Source organism: Peromyscus maniculatus, chromosome 8, assembly GCF_049852395.1.
Source record: "Peromyscus maniculatus bairdii isolate BWxNUB_F1_BW_parent chromosome 8, HU_Pman_BW_mat_3.1, whole genome shotgun sequence".
In the NCBI taxonomy this organism is placed as follows: domain Eukaryota; kingdom Metazoa; phylum Chordata; class Mammalia; order Rodentia; family Cricetidae; genus Peromyscus; species Peromyscus maniculatus.
In genome coordinates, this window is record NC_134859.1 from 63,468,583 (window position 1) to 63,484,643 (window position 16,061).

A 16,061-nucleotide genomic window follows, 5' to 3' on the forward strand; every position below is an offset into this window, starting at 1 on the left:
AAAACAAAAACAAGGCTTGGAAATGTTGCTTCATGGTAGAGCTCTTGCTTAGAATGCATGAGGCCCTGGGTTCAATCCCTAGAAACAGATTAAAAACATTTCAGTGAGAAATTAATTGTTGGTGGTAACCCTTCTACCTAGTGTCAGTTAATGATAGCTTCTTGCAATCACATTGATAGTTCCTATAGAAATCTGTATTCCCACTGGGCAGTGTTGGAACACAACTTTAATCCCAGCACTCAGGAGGCAGAGGCAGGTGGATCTCGGAATTTGAGGCCAGCCTGGTCTACAGAGTTCCAGGAGAGTCAGGGCTACAAAGAAACTTTGACTTGAAAAACCAAAAAGAAAAAGAAAAGAAAAAGAAAGGAAGAAATCTTTATTCCCTCATAAGAGAAGAAAAAAATAAAATAAAATAGAAAGCTGGCCGGGCAGTGGTAGCGCACGCCTTTAATCCCAGCACTCGGTAGGCAGAGCCAGGTGGATCTCTGTGAGTTCAAGGCCAGCCTGGGCTACCAAGTGAGTTCCAGGAAAGGTGCAAAGCTACACAGAGAAACCCTATCTCGAGGGGAAAAAAATAGAAAGCTGAATGAGAGGATATACTTTGGTAAGAAGGATGTGTCTTAGAGTTATCCATTTAGAAAAGAATAGTGAAGCACTCCATGGAACCAATAATCATCCAATAAATCTATACATTACTAGAAGCCCATTTAATGTATTCTGGAATATTATCAGTGTACCCATGAATTTTTTTTTCCATTAAGCCCTCCTCCCTTCTTCTGTGTTTATCTCCCTTTCTCTTGGATAATTAGAGCCCCTGACTCCCATTTTTCATGTAGCCATCATAGACTTTGGTTTTAAATGCCAGGAGCAGCCTATAACAGCAGATCGCAACATGGCTCACTCAGATAGATCTCTAGAACGATGCCTGACAGAAGCAATTTCACAGGCTAGAAAATAAAGCTGATCACGTACAGAGTTACTTTTTTATGGGGGTGGTATATGGTTTTTTGCTTTGGTTCTGTTTGGTTTTGGTTTTTGTTTGTTGTGGTTTTGTTTTGTTTTTTTGTGAAAGGGTCTCCCTATGTAGCTCTGGCTGTCCTGGAACTCACTATACAGACCAGACTGGCCTCACACTCACGGAGACTCTCCTGCCTCTGCCTTGCCAGTACCAATGCCGGGTTTCAGCATTACTTCTTCTTTTTTTTTAAATGATTTCTTTATTTTTATTTATGTGCAATGGCATTTTGTTTGCATGTATGTCTGTGTTAGAATGTTGAATTACTTGGAGCTAGAGTAACAGACAGTTGTGAGCTGCCATGTGGGCATCAGGAAATGAACCCAGGTCCTCCGGAAGACCAGCCACTTCTCTTAACCAGTGAGCCATCTCTCTAGCCCCCAGAGTTACTTGTTAAGCCCTTCATTCTCCAATGATAGGATCCATCTTGTGAACATCTTTTTCAAACACCAGTCTTATGCAGCACAAAGCCATGTGGTGATATATTGTGTACCCTAATAAAATTTGCCTGAAGATCAGAGAACAGAACAAGCCACTAGATTAAACACAGATACCAGGCAGTGGTGGCACACACCTTTAATCCTAGCACCAGATGGATCTCTGTGAGTTCAAAGCCACCCTGTACTACATGAGATTGACTCAAGGAAAGGAAACAGAGCCAGGCAGTGGTGGCACACACCTTTAATCCCAGCACCAGGGAGGCAGAGGCAGGCAGAAATCTGAGTTTGAGACCAGCCTGGTCTACAGAGTGAGTTCCAGGACAGCCAGGGCTACACAGAGAAACCTTGTCTGGGGGGAAAAAAAGTGTGTGTCACCATTGTCTGGCCTCTATGTTTAATCTAGTGGCTTGTTCTGTTCTCTGATCTTCAGCCAAAGTTTATTAGGGTACACAATATATCACCACAAAGCCATAGGTTTGACTCCTGGCCCTGGAAAGAAGGAAGGGGGAATGGATTGGGAAGGGAAGCAGGGAGGAAGCACTGAGGAGTGCGATCTTTTTAAAATATTCTGCAAGTGGAAAGAACAAATCCTTCCCTTTCAAAGCACAAGAATACGCGAGTGTTGGGTCAAGGTACCAAAAGATGGCAGCATGCAATTCAGTCTGAGAAAGTCCTGACCTGGACCGCTTTCAGTCTCAAGTATCAGATAAGCTTCTGCAGCAATCCATGAATAAGTTAAAGCAGCTACCCAAAAGAAGAACCCAGCCCTGGAGAAATTCACCAGTGGCTGGAAAGGAGGTGTAGCTGTCATTGAAAACACTGACTTTGCAGTCCCAGCTCCCTCACCCACTGTCAACGACCACCTCACCTTGTATCATTAAAATAAGCCTGCTGAGTGCATGACTCTTCATCTGTGAAATGGGCTTAGTTGAGAGCTGGGGACTCGGCTCATTAGTGAACTACTTGCTTGACATGCACAAGACTCTGGGTTCAATCTGAAGTACCACTTTAAAAAAAAAATGGGCCGGGCGGTGGTGGCGCACGCCTTTAATCCCAGCACTCGGGAGGCAGAGCCAGGCGGATCTCTGTGAGTTCGAGGCCAGCCTGGGCTACCAAGTGAGCTCCAGGAAAGGCGCAAAGCTACGCAGAGAAACCCTGTCTCGAAAAACCAAAAAAAAAAAAAAAAAAAATGGAGTCGACATTAACCCCCTCGGAGGGTTACAGGAGGATTACATAAAATAACATGTAAAACGCTTAGCTTAGCTCTGTGCCTAACCCATGGAAAATGTTTTACGTGGTTAGCTATTATTGCCTATGTGTAAGGGGGTAAATATTTATCCCACTGCTCTGACACTACCCACTGGCAGGCATCCCATGATCAGTGTCTCACAACGGCGATTGTCTGGGACATCTGTGACGATGGGAAAGGTTGGGCAGAATGTTTGTGGACTGAGAGGTTTTTTTGGAATTTATCTTCAAGACCAATTGGTGATTTTTGTCTTGGTTTTTCTTTGCCTGACATCTGCTAAGATTCAAAAACAAAAAGCTATGTGAATGATCACCAGCTTCGTGCCACACAGGAAACAGAAACAGCTGGTAATCAAAACCTAGAAAAGCCCATGTTCTTAACACCCTGGAATTATCTTTGGGCTTCGTTCGTTTGTTTGTTTAAGACAGTCTCCTTTGCCCAGGCTGGCTTTGAGTTTGTTGTGAACTCAACGAGGATCTTAAAGGAAGTCCTTGAACTCCTGTGCTCCTGCCACCAGTGCTCAAGTGCCTCAGTTATAAACGTGCAATGGGGACCAGAACTCAGGGCTGTGTCCATGCTGGACAAGCACCCTACCACCTGAAATACATCCCCAGCCCCACCTCCAACTCCTGGTCCTCCAGCCTTCCGTGTTCCGGGGCTAAGTCGACAGGCAGGCTGCTGCCACGTCTGTCCAAGGATCTTCTTGTTGGTATTGGTTTTGGGGGTTTTGTTCGTTCGTTTGTTTGTTTGGTTGGTTGGTTTTTTGAGGTAGGGTTTCTCTGTGTAGCTTTTGGTGCCTGTCCTGGATCTCATGCTGTAGACCAGGCTGGCCTCGAACTCACGGAGATCTGCCTGGCTCTGCCTCCTAAGTGCTGGGATTAAAAGTGTGCGCCACCACCTGCCCGTCTGCCACCACCGCCCAGCGGTATTGTTTTTAACTAAGTAGTAATACTGAACTAGTAAGAAACCTTTTTATTTTGGTTGAAAGTGGCAGTTCAGCCAGGTATTGTAACATGGCCATAATCCCAGGATTCTGGAACTGGAGACCAAAGAAAGATCAGGAGTTCAAAACTATGCTTGGCCACATAGCAAATTTTGAGGACAGCTTGGGTTATTTGAGTCCCTGTCTGAAAAAGAAAAAAAGAAAAAAGACAATTCAAATCAAATGGGGGTGGGGGGACATATTTATTACACCATGAAAAGTCAGTCTCCGAAACTGAGTGTTGTAGAGGTCAGGGAGAGAGTCCTTACCCAGCATGTAGGAGGTCCTAGCTTTGATCCCAGCTTTTGGGGGGGTGGGGAGAGATGGAAAATTCTATTCAATTGTTCGTTTGCTTCTTTTGCAGCGCTGGGGACCAATCCCACAGACTTGTGCATCCTGGGCAAGCCCTCTGCCATGGTTCCATCCCCAGCACTTCTTCTTCTCTCTCTATGCACTGTACTCAGCCCGCAGCTCCTGGGTATGTTCCTCTACACAGTGCATCTTGGTTTAAAGCTGTACGTGTTCATACTAAGAACAAAGGTACAGCTGATAAATGTGGGTTCTTCGGTGCTTCCCAATACTGCCACTAATGTCACGTACTCCATTCCTGAATATTGTCATTGATACCATACACAGACAGGAAATGAATCCAAAAGTTTTCTGATATTAGTTTGCCTCCCCCCTGCCTCGTTTTTTTGTACTAAGGGTTGAATTGCAGGCCTCATACATGGTAGTAAGTTCTCCTTTTACTGATACTGATTTTAAATTTGTATTTAGTATATTTGTATGCATGAATGGTGTATGTGTGGTGGTTAGTGATTTGAGGAGTTGGCTCCCTCTCTACAGTGTGTTCCAGGGATCAAACTCAGGTCCCTGGGCTTGGCAGCAGTGGCTTCATCCACTGAGTCATCTGGTCAACCTCGATATGGTTTTTATACTCACTGATAATAACAAGAGCCTTTTCCCCCAAAGTTCCAGTTTTTTTTTTTTTTAATTTTATTTATTTTTATTTTATGTGCATTGGTGTTTTGCCATGGGTGCCAGGTCCTCTAAAGCTGGAGTTACAGACAGCTGTGAGCTGCCACATGGGTGCTGGGAATTGAACTCAGGTCCTTAGGAAGAGCAGTCAGTGCTCTTAACCGCTGAGCCATCTCTCCAACCCCCAAAGTTCCAGTTTTATGTAATATTTCAGCTTGCTTAGTACTGGAGCTTTCCTACTTAAACTGCTTTTCCCTTGCCCACTGTCCAGAAACTTCTGAGCAGGGGGCAGATATCTGATACAGTTATCAAATGGTGCTGTGTAAATGGTCACCTATCTACCCCCTTTTCGTAAGTTTCCCTCACACAGAGCATGGGATATAGTAAATATGGAACTGAAGGCAACTGAGGAGCCAGCCAGATGGCCTGTGAACCTACCCTGGCGATCTGAAATCAATCCTACATGGTATAGGGAAAAAAACCAACCCCCAGTAGTTGTCTGATCTCCACACACTGTGACATGCATACAAACACACACACAGAGAGAGAGAGAGAGAGAGAGAGAGAGAGAGAGAGAGAGAGAGAGAGAGAGAGAGAGAGAGAGAGGACAGACAGAGACAGAGACAGAGAGAGTAAATTGAAAGCATTTGAAACTTCAGGTTGAGTGGTTCTCAACCTGTGGATCACGACCCCTTTGGCAAACCTTTTATCTCCAAAAATATTTACATTACGATTCATAACAGTAGCAAAATTACAGTTCTGAAGTAGCAACAAAAATGATTTTTTGATGGGGGTGGTCAGGAGGACATGAGGACCTGTACTAAAGGATCACAGCGTTAGGAAGGCTGAGAACCACAGCTTTATGAGGACTAGAAGGTCAGAACTGGAGACTTGTGAACTGTTTCCATAATGAGTTTCACAGCCATCACACTGAGGACAGATTGCAGCTTAGTGTTTTGTTTTGTTTGTTTGTTTTCTCATGTGGCAAAAGGATGTTGGACCAGGGGTGGAGGAAAAGTGGACTGAGAAGAATGGCCATTAAAGATCCAGAGCTACACCATCCTACTTTAGCCTCCTGAAAGCAAAAGGGAACTTCTCGGTCTGGTCTAACAGCGTATAGACTCCAAATGAACAACCCTGAGAACGTTAGCATGGGCGCTTCCCCGGGCTTTTAATCTTAGCACTCAGAAGGCAGAGGCAGGAAGATCTCCATGAATTCAAGGCCAGCCAAGGCTATATAGTGAGACTGTCTCAAAACAACAAACATAAAAAAGCCTCCCTGGGCCATTTGCTTCACCAAGCAGGAAGACTTGTGACTGCCCCAGCTAGGATTGTGTCCCCACCCTGTGTCAAAGGCTCAGAGTCACTCTCCCACAATAAGTACACAGACAGGATATTCCCAGAAGGAACGTAGGATACTTTTGCCAGAAAAAGAGAAATACAGGACAGACAGAAACAACAGATGTTCACTACAAAGTAGAAGTTAACTGTTGGTGAGGCCAAATGATGCAGTTCTGTGGGCATGCTGGTTAGAGGAGTTCTGTGGCATGCTGGTTAAAAGAGTATGGAGACACCTAAGGTAAAAGAAACCATCACCTCACTACAGCAAAACTGCCTGTCTATGATCTCTTCTGGGAAATAGGGCATGCTAATGCAATGGGACATTTATTATTATTATCATCATCATCATTATCATTACTTTTATTTTTTATTTATTTATTTATTTATTTATTTATTTATTTATTTATTTATTTATTTATTTGGTTTTTCGAGGTTTCTCTGTGTAGCTTTGCGCCTTTCCTGGAATTCACTTGGTAGCCCAGGCTGGCCTCAAACTCACAGAGATCCGCCTGCCTCTGCCTCCCGAGTGCTGGGATTAAAAGTGTGCGCCACCACCACCCGGCTACTTTTATCCTTTTATTTTTATTATTGCTCTGGGGTTTTGTTTGATTGTTTGTTTGGTTTTGTTTGTTTGTATGGTTTTGGTTTTTTGAGACAGAGTTCTTCTGTGTGAAGCCCTAGCTGTCCTGGAACTCACTCTGTAGACCAGCCTGGCCTTAAACTCACAGAGATTTGCCAGCCTCTGCCACCAGAGTGCTGGGATTAAAGGTGTGCACAATCCACTGTCTAATAGGGTGTAATTTTTTTATTTTAATTCTGTGTTGTAGCTAGAGTTTTCCTGCCTTGCCCACAGTCAGGACAAATCTTTCTTACCTGCCGGTCCCACAGCCGCTCAGACCCAACCAAGTAAACACAGAGACTTATTTTGCATACAAACTGTATGGCCGTGGCAGGCTTTCTTGCTAACTGTTCTTATAGCTTAAATTAATCCATTTCTACAAATCTATACCTTGCCACGTGGCTCATGGCTTGTGGCTTACTGGCATCTTTACATCTTCCTTGTCCTGGCGGTGGCTGGCAGTGACTCCTTCTGCCTTCCTGTTCTTTTATTTCTCCTGTTAGTCCCGCCTATACTTTCTGCCTAGCCACGGACCAAACAGTGTTTTATTTATTGACCAATCAGAGCAACTTGACATACAGTCCATCCCACAGCACAGCCAAGTGCAGACCATCTCTGACACCTGTACTCAGGCCCGTGGTCCTAATCATCCTCTATGCGGACCTGCTGGGTAAAGCCATGAGGAACCCGAGAATGGGCTCCCACAGGACATACAGAACATCCCACAGCACTGTGTTTATGGGAGTTTGTCTGCATGTATGTCTGTGAGCCACCTGGATGTAGTGCCCATAGAAGCCAAAAGAGAACATGAGATTCTCTTGAAACAAGAGTTACAGACAGTTGGGAACAGCCAGGTGGATATTGGGAACAAAACCCAAGTTCTCTGGAAGAGCATCCAGTGCCACCTCTCCAGCCCCAGGATATACTTCAAGACTTTAAGTTTCACAGTGAGGCCTACTAGAAAATGCATGGCTCATGTGACATTTGGAACTGTGGCATGTTCATCCCATGGAGAAGCATTCCAAACATTCCTAGAACCTCAGATAACCCTGCAAACATCCGGCAGGTGCAAGAACCCAGAAACACCCACAGGTCAAACACATAGTACCAAAGGAGCAGCAACTTTTGAGGACTCCAGCATGTGAGCGAGTGATCGAGCTTTTCTTTGGCTGGAGTTCCCTATCATGCTCACCTCACAACTGCTTCTCTCTGTACACTGTAAGTAAACAACATTCACCCATTTGATTTCTGCTTTCTACACCTACCCCAATGTCTAACACATCACAGAAAATGTTGTGGAATGACTGAACTGATAGATAGTACTCATTGAATGTCAGCTATGTACCCCATACCAGGCTCTGGATGTAGAGATGAGTAAGACAGTATACTTCTAGCTTCAAGAACATAGCCTCATGGGAAAGAAAAACTCTTTGGTTATAAATGACACAAAAGCAGACCCAAAGCCGCTTAAGGAAAACAAGAATATTTTGGCTTCCACATGCTTTTAAAGTGTTTTTAGGTAGGTAGCGAATGGGAGTTTTTTTGTGCCAGGCTGGCAATAGAGTTCAACAGTAGATTACATGCTCAGCATTCGTGAGGCCCTGAGCTAGATCTCTCTCTGCCTCAATTCCACCATATGTAAAAGAGAGCAATAATCATCCATACTTAATAAAGTTATTGAACACAATAAAATAAGTTCAGTGTTTCTAATTCTCCCTGATACAGGATTGAACAACCAATAAACATGAAATGTTTCATTATCTCTCCAAAATGCCAAAGAAAACCTTATGACATCCCAGGCTCTGACCGAATCTGAAGGCATCGCTTGCCGTTCCTGAGCTGGACCTAAGGGAAGGCTGGACACTGGTTTACTCTGATAAATACATCCCATCCCCGGGATGCCCTAAACTCAGCATGACCATCCCTGAGTAGACTGTGAATAAAGGAGAGGCTGCTTCCCAGGAAGAAACTAAGGTACGGTGACCAGAAAGAAAGACAATGGTTGCTAGCTAGCAAAGACAAGAGATGAGCAGCATGATTGGCTTTGTGGGACAGTCTGACTGGCGCCATGATCAGGATAAGCATCAAAGCCAGTCTGAGGAGCTCTGACCTAGACAGGAAAGAACTGAAGAACTGAGAACCCCCAATGCGCGCGCGCACGCGCGCGCGCGCACACACACACACACACACACACACACACACACACACACACACTCGCCCCTCACCCTGCTGCCTGGCTGACCCGAGAGCTCCTAGGCTCACACTGTCCCCGTTTTGCAGCTCCTAGGGCTGGCACATCCTTGTCCCTGGTCCAGTTTTTTATTCACTATGAACTCTTAGGGATTTTATGTGAACTTTCTCTTCAGCCTTATCATTCAAATACCCAGATGGGGCTGGGGATCAGGCTCAGAGGCAGAGCTCTAGCCTAGCAAGGGCAATGCCCTGGCTCATCCCCAGCATTGAGAGGCTTGGGGTTGGGGAGGTCTATCAGTTAGCATGGTGGTTCACGCCTACAGCAACAGCACTCAAGAGGCTGAGGATTACAATGAGTATAAAGCTAACCTGGACTATAGAAGTGAGAGGTCTGAGAGACAGCTTAGTGAGCAAGGCACTCGCCAAGCCTGACAACCTGAGTTTGATCCCCAGGACCCACATGGTAGAAAGAGAGAATTGACTCTGGAAAGTTGACCTCTGATCTCCACACAAGACTATAGCACTTACATGTCCTGCAGGCACACATATGTGCAATAAAAATATATATTTAAAAAAACTTCAAGTGGTCAGGGGACTGGGGAGACAGCCCAGTCAACAAAGCACAAGAATAAGGACCTGTGATCCAATCCTAAGAACCTACTTAAAAGCTGGGTGTTGAGACTGGAGAGATGTCAACAGGAAAGAGCACTCGTTGCTCATGCAGAGGACCAGGGCGTGGTTCCCAGCATCCACATGGTGGCTCACAACCATCCATAACAGCAGTTCCGAGGGATCTGATGCCCTTGGAACTTCCACAGGCACCAGGCATGCAGGCAATGCACATATACACAGGTAGGCAAACACTCATACACAGGAAATAAAAATAAATAGATCTGATGGGCAGTGGTGGCACATGTCTTTGATCCCAGCACTTTGAAAGCAGAGGCAGGTGGATCTCTGTGAGTTTGAGGCCAGCCTGGTATACAAATTGAATTCCAGGACAGCCAGGGCTATTACACAGAGAAACCCTGTCTCAAAAAAAAAAAAAAAAAAAAAGAAAAGAAAAGAAAAGAAAAAAGCAAAAAGCAACAAACAAGCAAACAAAGGCTGGGTGATGGGGGCAAATGCCTACAATCCCAGCACCGGGAGGGTGGGAACAGGAAGATGCTTGGGGTTTGCTAGCCAGTCAGTCTATCCAAATGGGCAAGCTCCAGGTTCGGTGAAAGACCCTGTCTCAAAAAATAAGGTGGACAGTCATTCCGAAAGACACCTCTGGCCTCCACATACATGTGTATATACATGTGTACACACAAACATACAAGAATAAAATAAGAAGTGAAAACAAAAATTCCAAACAAACTCCACTCAAAAAAAAAAAAATTGGCGTTGGGGATTGGTGGTAGGAGCACTTGCCTAGCAAGCGCAAGGCCCTGGGTTCCGTCCTCGGCTCCAAAAAAAAGAAAAAGAAAGAAAGAAAAAAGGAAAAAAATTGTGTTCTGGATTGGGAATATAGCTCAGTTGGTAGAGTTCTTACCTAGCATGCATGAAGCTCTGGGTTTAACCTCCAGCTTTCTGTAAACCAGACGTGGTGGATGATAGCTGTATCCTAGAATAGGTGGAGGCAGAAGGATCAGAAGTTCAAGATCATCCTTGGCTACAAAGCAAGTTTCAGGCCAGCCTGGGCTATTTGAGACTGTCTCAAAAACAAGAAGAGAAAGAGAACAAGGGGAAAGGAAGGAAGGAAGGGGGTGCTGTGTTAAATCCTATTCCCAGGCCATTTCTAGCTTTGGTGACTCCCACTTCATTATCAAGCCACAGTCAGCTCTCCCATACACAAATGCGAAGATGTCCCACGCCCCTTCTGCTTGGGCTCTAGACAACGCATTAAGAAAGCTAGCCTTGCTCTCAGATCCTGCTCTTCACACAATGGGAAGAGCACAGGATTGAGACACCTTGGTTTCCTGGGAGGGAACATTCCAGCTGTGAAAAACCCAAAGTTGTAAATTGTCAGCTGGTGACTGCCCATGAAACCTGTCAAGATGCCCGACAGCTCAGCTGAGAACCTAATTACCAGTTACAAAGAGAGACAGGAAAAACGTGTTGCCAGAGAGCTCCTGGTCAGACAGAAGGAGGTGCAGTGTCCTGGCCTCATCATCAGCCTCCTCCTGCTCCAACTAGAGCAACACACATTAGTATAATTGACAGTGCACATGTTTACTGTCTGAACAAAGGAACCATGTGCAGCCACAGCCCTGTGTCAGCTGAGCCTTCGGCAATCACATGAATTCAACAGTGGCATCTGAGTTGACAGCATAAACACTTCGGGTATTCTTGATGCCAAGGACAGTGTCATCCTATACTTAACTTTTCTCTGCGGTTCACACAGACTTCAACCACTCCTCCCTGTTTTCCTAGAGGGAAGGAGATCCTTCAGGAGGGATCACAACTTACCAAAGGTCACACAGTCAGTCAGCAGTCCAGCATCTTCTTTTCCAAAAGGGAATATAAAAATATTACAAGAGGGCTGGAGAGATGGCTCAGAGGTCAAGAGCACCAACTGCTGCTCTTCCAGAGGACGTGGGTTCAATTCCCAGCACCCACATGGCAGCTCACAACTGTCTGTAACTCCAAGATCTGATACCCTCACACAGATATACATGCAAGCAAAACACAAATGTACATAAAATAAGAATAAATAAATTATTTTTTTAAATTACAAGAAAACCATTGGGCATAGCAGGTAGAGACAGCTATGGCCAAGCCTAATAGCCTGACGTTTAGCCCCAGGATCTACCTGATGGAAGGAGAGAGAGAGCCAACTCCTACAAGTTGTCCTCTGAGCTCTACACCCATGTTATAGTATGCACCCTACTCCTCCACATACACAGAAAAAAATAGATGTGAAAAGGAATAATATCAACAGGAGGTGGTAGCTCAGATCTTTAATCCCAGCACTCGGGAGGAGGGACACTCTGTGAGTTTGAGGCCAGCCTGGTCTACAAATCGAGTTCCAGGACAGCCAGGACTACACAGAGAAACCCTGTCTTAAAAAGAAAAGAAAAATCAGTCTAGGGCTGATGAGATGGCTGGGGCCAGTGAAGGCACTTGCCACTGAGTCTGATGACTTGTGTTCAATACCTGGAACCCATGATGGAAGGAGAGAACAGATTCCCAAAGTTGTCCTCTGACTTCCTCAGACATAATATGGCAGGCATGTACACACACACACACACACACACACACACACACACACACACACACACACGAATGAATAAATAATTAAAAAGAGAAAGCCAAAAGCCATCAAGAGTGGAGGAGGAAAAAAAGAGAGAGAGAGAGAAAGCCATCAACCTTCATTAAGAATCCTCTAGTTAGAGAAAAACAGTGTTTATCTTTCTTTGCACAATTGCTTCAGCAGTTCTGGAACATAAATGATATCTTTCTTGTTAGGAAACACCCCCCCACACACATACACACACACCTTGAAAACAGTGACCTGGCACTTATAGTAACAGGGAGCCCAAGAAAATACTTATTAATCACTTACTGTATTCCTTGCTTCTGTCTATTTAATCTGCAAGCCAATTGGTAAAGTATATATAGAGATGGTCTGAATCCTTACCTACAGCCCAGGAGGTTAGGCAAATTGTCTGAGTTCAAGCAGCTAATAACTGGCAATGCAGCCATTTGTGGTAGCTCATACCTGCAGTCCCAGCTACCTGTGAGGCTGGGGAGGGAGGAGCAGGTGAGGCTAATAGTACAAGGCCCTGGATTTGGTTCCCAGAAAAACTTTCTTTTAATAGCCCAGTACACACATGATTTTTCCCCCAAGACAGGCTTTGGAGCCTGTCCTGAAACTCACTCTGTAGATCAGGCTGGCCTCAAACTCACAGAGATCTGCCTGACTCTGCCTCCCAAGTGCTGGGATTAAAGACTTGCACCATCACCGACCAGCTATATGAAAAAATTTAAATGATAATAAAAATAAGTAAATAGCCAGGTAGTGGTGGCCCATGCCTTTAATCCCAGCACTCTGTAGGCAGAGCCAGGTGGATCTCGGTGAGTTCAGGGCCAGCCTGGTCTACAGAGCAAGATCCAGGACAGGCGCCAAAGTTACACAGAGAAACCCTGTCTCTAAAAAAAAAAAAAAAACTAACTAAATAAATAAATAAAAGTAAATAAATAAAAAGTGTCTGGTTCAAATAGAAGGCATTCAGGCATCTCTGACAACATACTCCACCAGATTCAAAGCCACAAAGAACCGGGAGCCAGGGTGGAAAATGGGGAGAATGAACCGAAAGAAGAGGTCAGGGAGAAGAGACCAGGGAGGGGATCTGGCTAGGAAATTTAACAGACAGCGAGAGTCCTTCTCAGGGACCTCCTACCAAGCCCCACAGAACAGAGCTGGTAGACTGCGGAAGCTATAGTCTTTTTTCCCTTTTTCCATTTACCACTTATTTTCTCTTCTGTAAAAGGATTAGCAGGATGAACTCAGTGGGAAAGGAGGCCCCTGTGGGATCCTGTTACCAGCCATCTGTGTTCTGTTCTTTACTTTCGAACAAGACGGCTCCAAAACTCTGAACTGGAGAGGGAGTTGGAGCGGCATACAGATCAGCGGAGCTGTTGCTACCCGCTCTGACGCCTGCAGGATGACTCAATCCTCTGTGCCTGGAGGAGTCAGCTGTGGTCCCCTGGAGCCTCCTACTCTAGGGAGGAAAAATCAGAGAAGTGGGAAAGTGGCTTGGAAAAAGGGAAGGAGGACCCTAGCTTTGGGGCAGGGATTCGGGCTGGAAAGGTAAATTGAGACACCCTGAGACCTCAGTGAACAGTCCCAGCTGATCATGGGGGAGGGAGGGATTTAAGGCACGAGCAAGAAGAGCACAATCTTCCGTAGGTTTTAGCTGCTGCCCAAGAGGGGTATACATACCGTGTGGAGGTTGGCAGTCGGTAAAAGCCATATGGCTGTGTCCCCAGGAATTCAGCTCAAACGCAAACCTCACTCACCTCCCGGGTGGGTTTTGTCCAGGTATAGGCAGCTCCCGCTATTTCCTGGCTTTCAGAAGATCGCGCCGACTCCTCCTGCTCCTACTGGGCACCATTAATACTTTAGAACGTGTTTGTGCTGAACAGTGGCTAGCATCAGACCTCTCCCCTGGTCATTCACTCAGATCTCTGAGATACAGGCAATTAGGAAGAAGAAACCCTGCCAGGAAGCTCCTAGGTAGCCTTCCTGTTTGCCCTGCTTTCAGCTGCTTGTGTATCCATAGTGCCAAGAGGCATCTGGATTTACCCTATGCTAATACATAAACACGCTGCTCCACCCCCACAACAACCCCAGGCTTCCCTCAAAGAACTGTCTTTTCTTTTGGCTCCTTATCACTCACCAATAAACAGTCCCCGTCCCCCCACCCCCACCCCCCACCCTGGTTTGGCTTCCAGTTGCCATGGCAACTCAAAAGCAACGGGTTGAAGCTGCCAATAAAGGCATCTGCAAGAGCTCCGTACAGCCAGACTCCTTTAAAAACAATAGTACAAAGTGGAATCACCGCTCCATCCACCCTCCCTTTCCACCCCCCATACACTCTCCATTGTTGGGTTTATGGAGACACTGGCAGTTTTTGGGATATCCAAGAAAGGGGTTGCTTAGCCCCAGAGGAAAGGTTTTCATGCCGTATACAATGATCTTTTTAGATCCTAGCCTAGAAATCTGACCAACTGTCAGGTGTTTGCAGCTGTACAAAGGCCAAATATTTACAAAATAATTCTTTCTGTGTTCTTTCCTTCTATTTCTTTTTCTGTTCTTTTTGTTGTTGTTGTTATTCAAGACAGGGTTTTTCCATGTAACCCTGGCTGTCCCAGAACTCACTATGTAGACTAGGCTGGCCTGGAACTCAGAGATCCACCTGCCTCTGAGGCCCCCTAAGTGCTGGGACTAATGGCGTCCGTCACCTCAACTCGCTGTGCTTGCAGGGAAGAAACTGGGTTTTCCTTATTCCAGGGGTAGAACTGCTAGCTGGTTTCACACAAAGGGCTCTGAGAGATGGCTCTGTGGTTAAAACACTGGCTATTCTTCCAGAGGACTTGGGTTTGGGTTTCCCAGCTCCCACAGGAAGGCTCATGACTGTCTATAACGCTGGCTGTAAGGAATCTCACACCCTCTTCTGGTGACCAGGCACACATGTGATGCATAGACAAATGAAACCCTCATACACATAAACACAAAAATAAAAATAGAAAAGCATGAGCAGACGCTTGATAATAGACAGACAATATGTATGGAAATGCTCTGAACGAAAGGGCTCAAATAGAGGTTGGAGAGACGGCTCCGCAGTTAAGAGCACTTGCTGCTCTTGCAGAGGACCTGGGTTCAGTTACCAGCACTACACAGTGGCTCACAACCATCTACAGCTCCAGTTCCAGGGGGATCAGACGTCCTCTGCCAACTTCTGAGGGCACCACAAACCCACATGACACACATACATACATGCCAGCAAAACATTCATACACATAAAATGACATACATAATAAATATATTCTCTTAAAATTCTCACATAGTCACATTAACTATCACCCTTGTCCACACTCCCCTGCCATTCAGGTTCCATGGCAAAATTGCTAAGTGCCTATCCTCTGAGCCAAACTTCCCAACTTGCATCCCTTCTGTCCTCTTTGCTTTTCAAACCCCTGGCAAAGCTTTCTCGGCTGCACTTCCCCTGCCTGTAAAATGAGGAGTGTAACTGTATCTGTTCAGAGGGCTTTCACGTAGATGAAATAAATCGAAATCTATAAAGTGTACAGAGCAGTATCTGGCTCTCTGTACCAAGTATCTCTGCTGTACCGCAGTCTACTGTGGGACACACTGTTCTGCTGGGAACAGACAAGGTACCCTGTCCTCAAAGAATTCACAGTCTAAGTCTGGCAAAGTGGTACACACCTTAATTCCCAAAACTCAGGAGGCAGAGGCAGGTGGATCTCTGAGAGATCAAGGCCAGCCTGGTCTACAAAGCTGCCTAGTGAGTACTAAGACAGCCAGAGCTACACAGTGAGACCCTGTCTAGAAAAAAAACTAATAAAATAAAATATAAAATATTCACAGTCTAAATCATCACGCCAGAGAAGACCAAGTAATGATATTAGGAAACATGACCAGTGCTTCTCCCCATGAAGCAAGGAAGCAGAGGAGGAAGCCAGAAACTTTGCCTCGAAGGACCTAAGTTTTTCCCAAACAGATAAATGGTTCCTGT

The 16,061-nt window shown here is 45.5% G+C and overlaps 1 protein-coding gene across 1 annotated transcript in view; it reads right to left on the reverse strand.

Annotated features, from left to right (window-relative positions):
• Taok1 (TAO kinase 1) overlaps positions 1-14,260 on the reverse strand; it is a 112,445-nt gene extending 98,185 nt beyond the window's left edge. Inside the window, exon 1 of the mRNA XM_042282429.2 lies at positions 13,822-14,260. The gene's annotated coding sequence lies outside the window, so the exon portion shown is untranslated. The remainder of the gene's footprint in view (positions 1-13,821) is intronic.
• Positions 14,261-16,061: the final 1,801 nt, after the last annotated feature.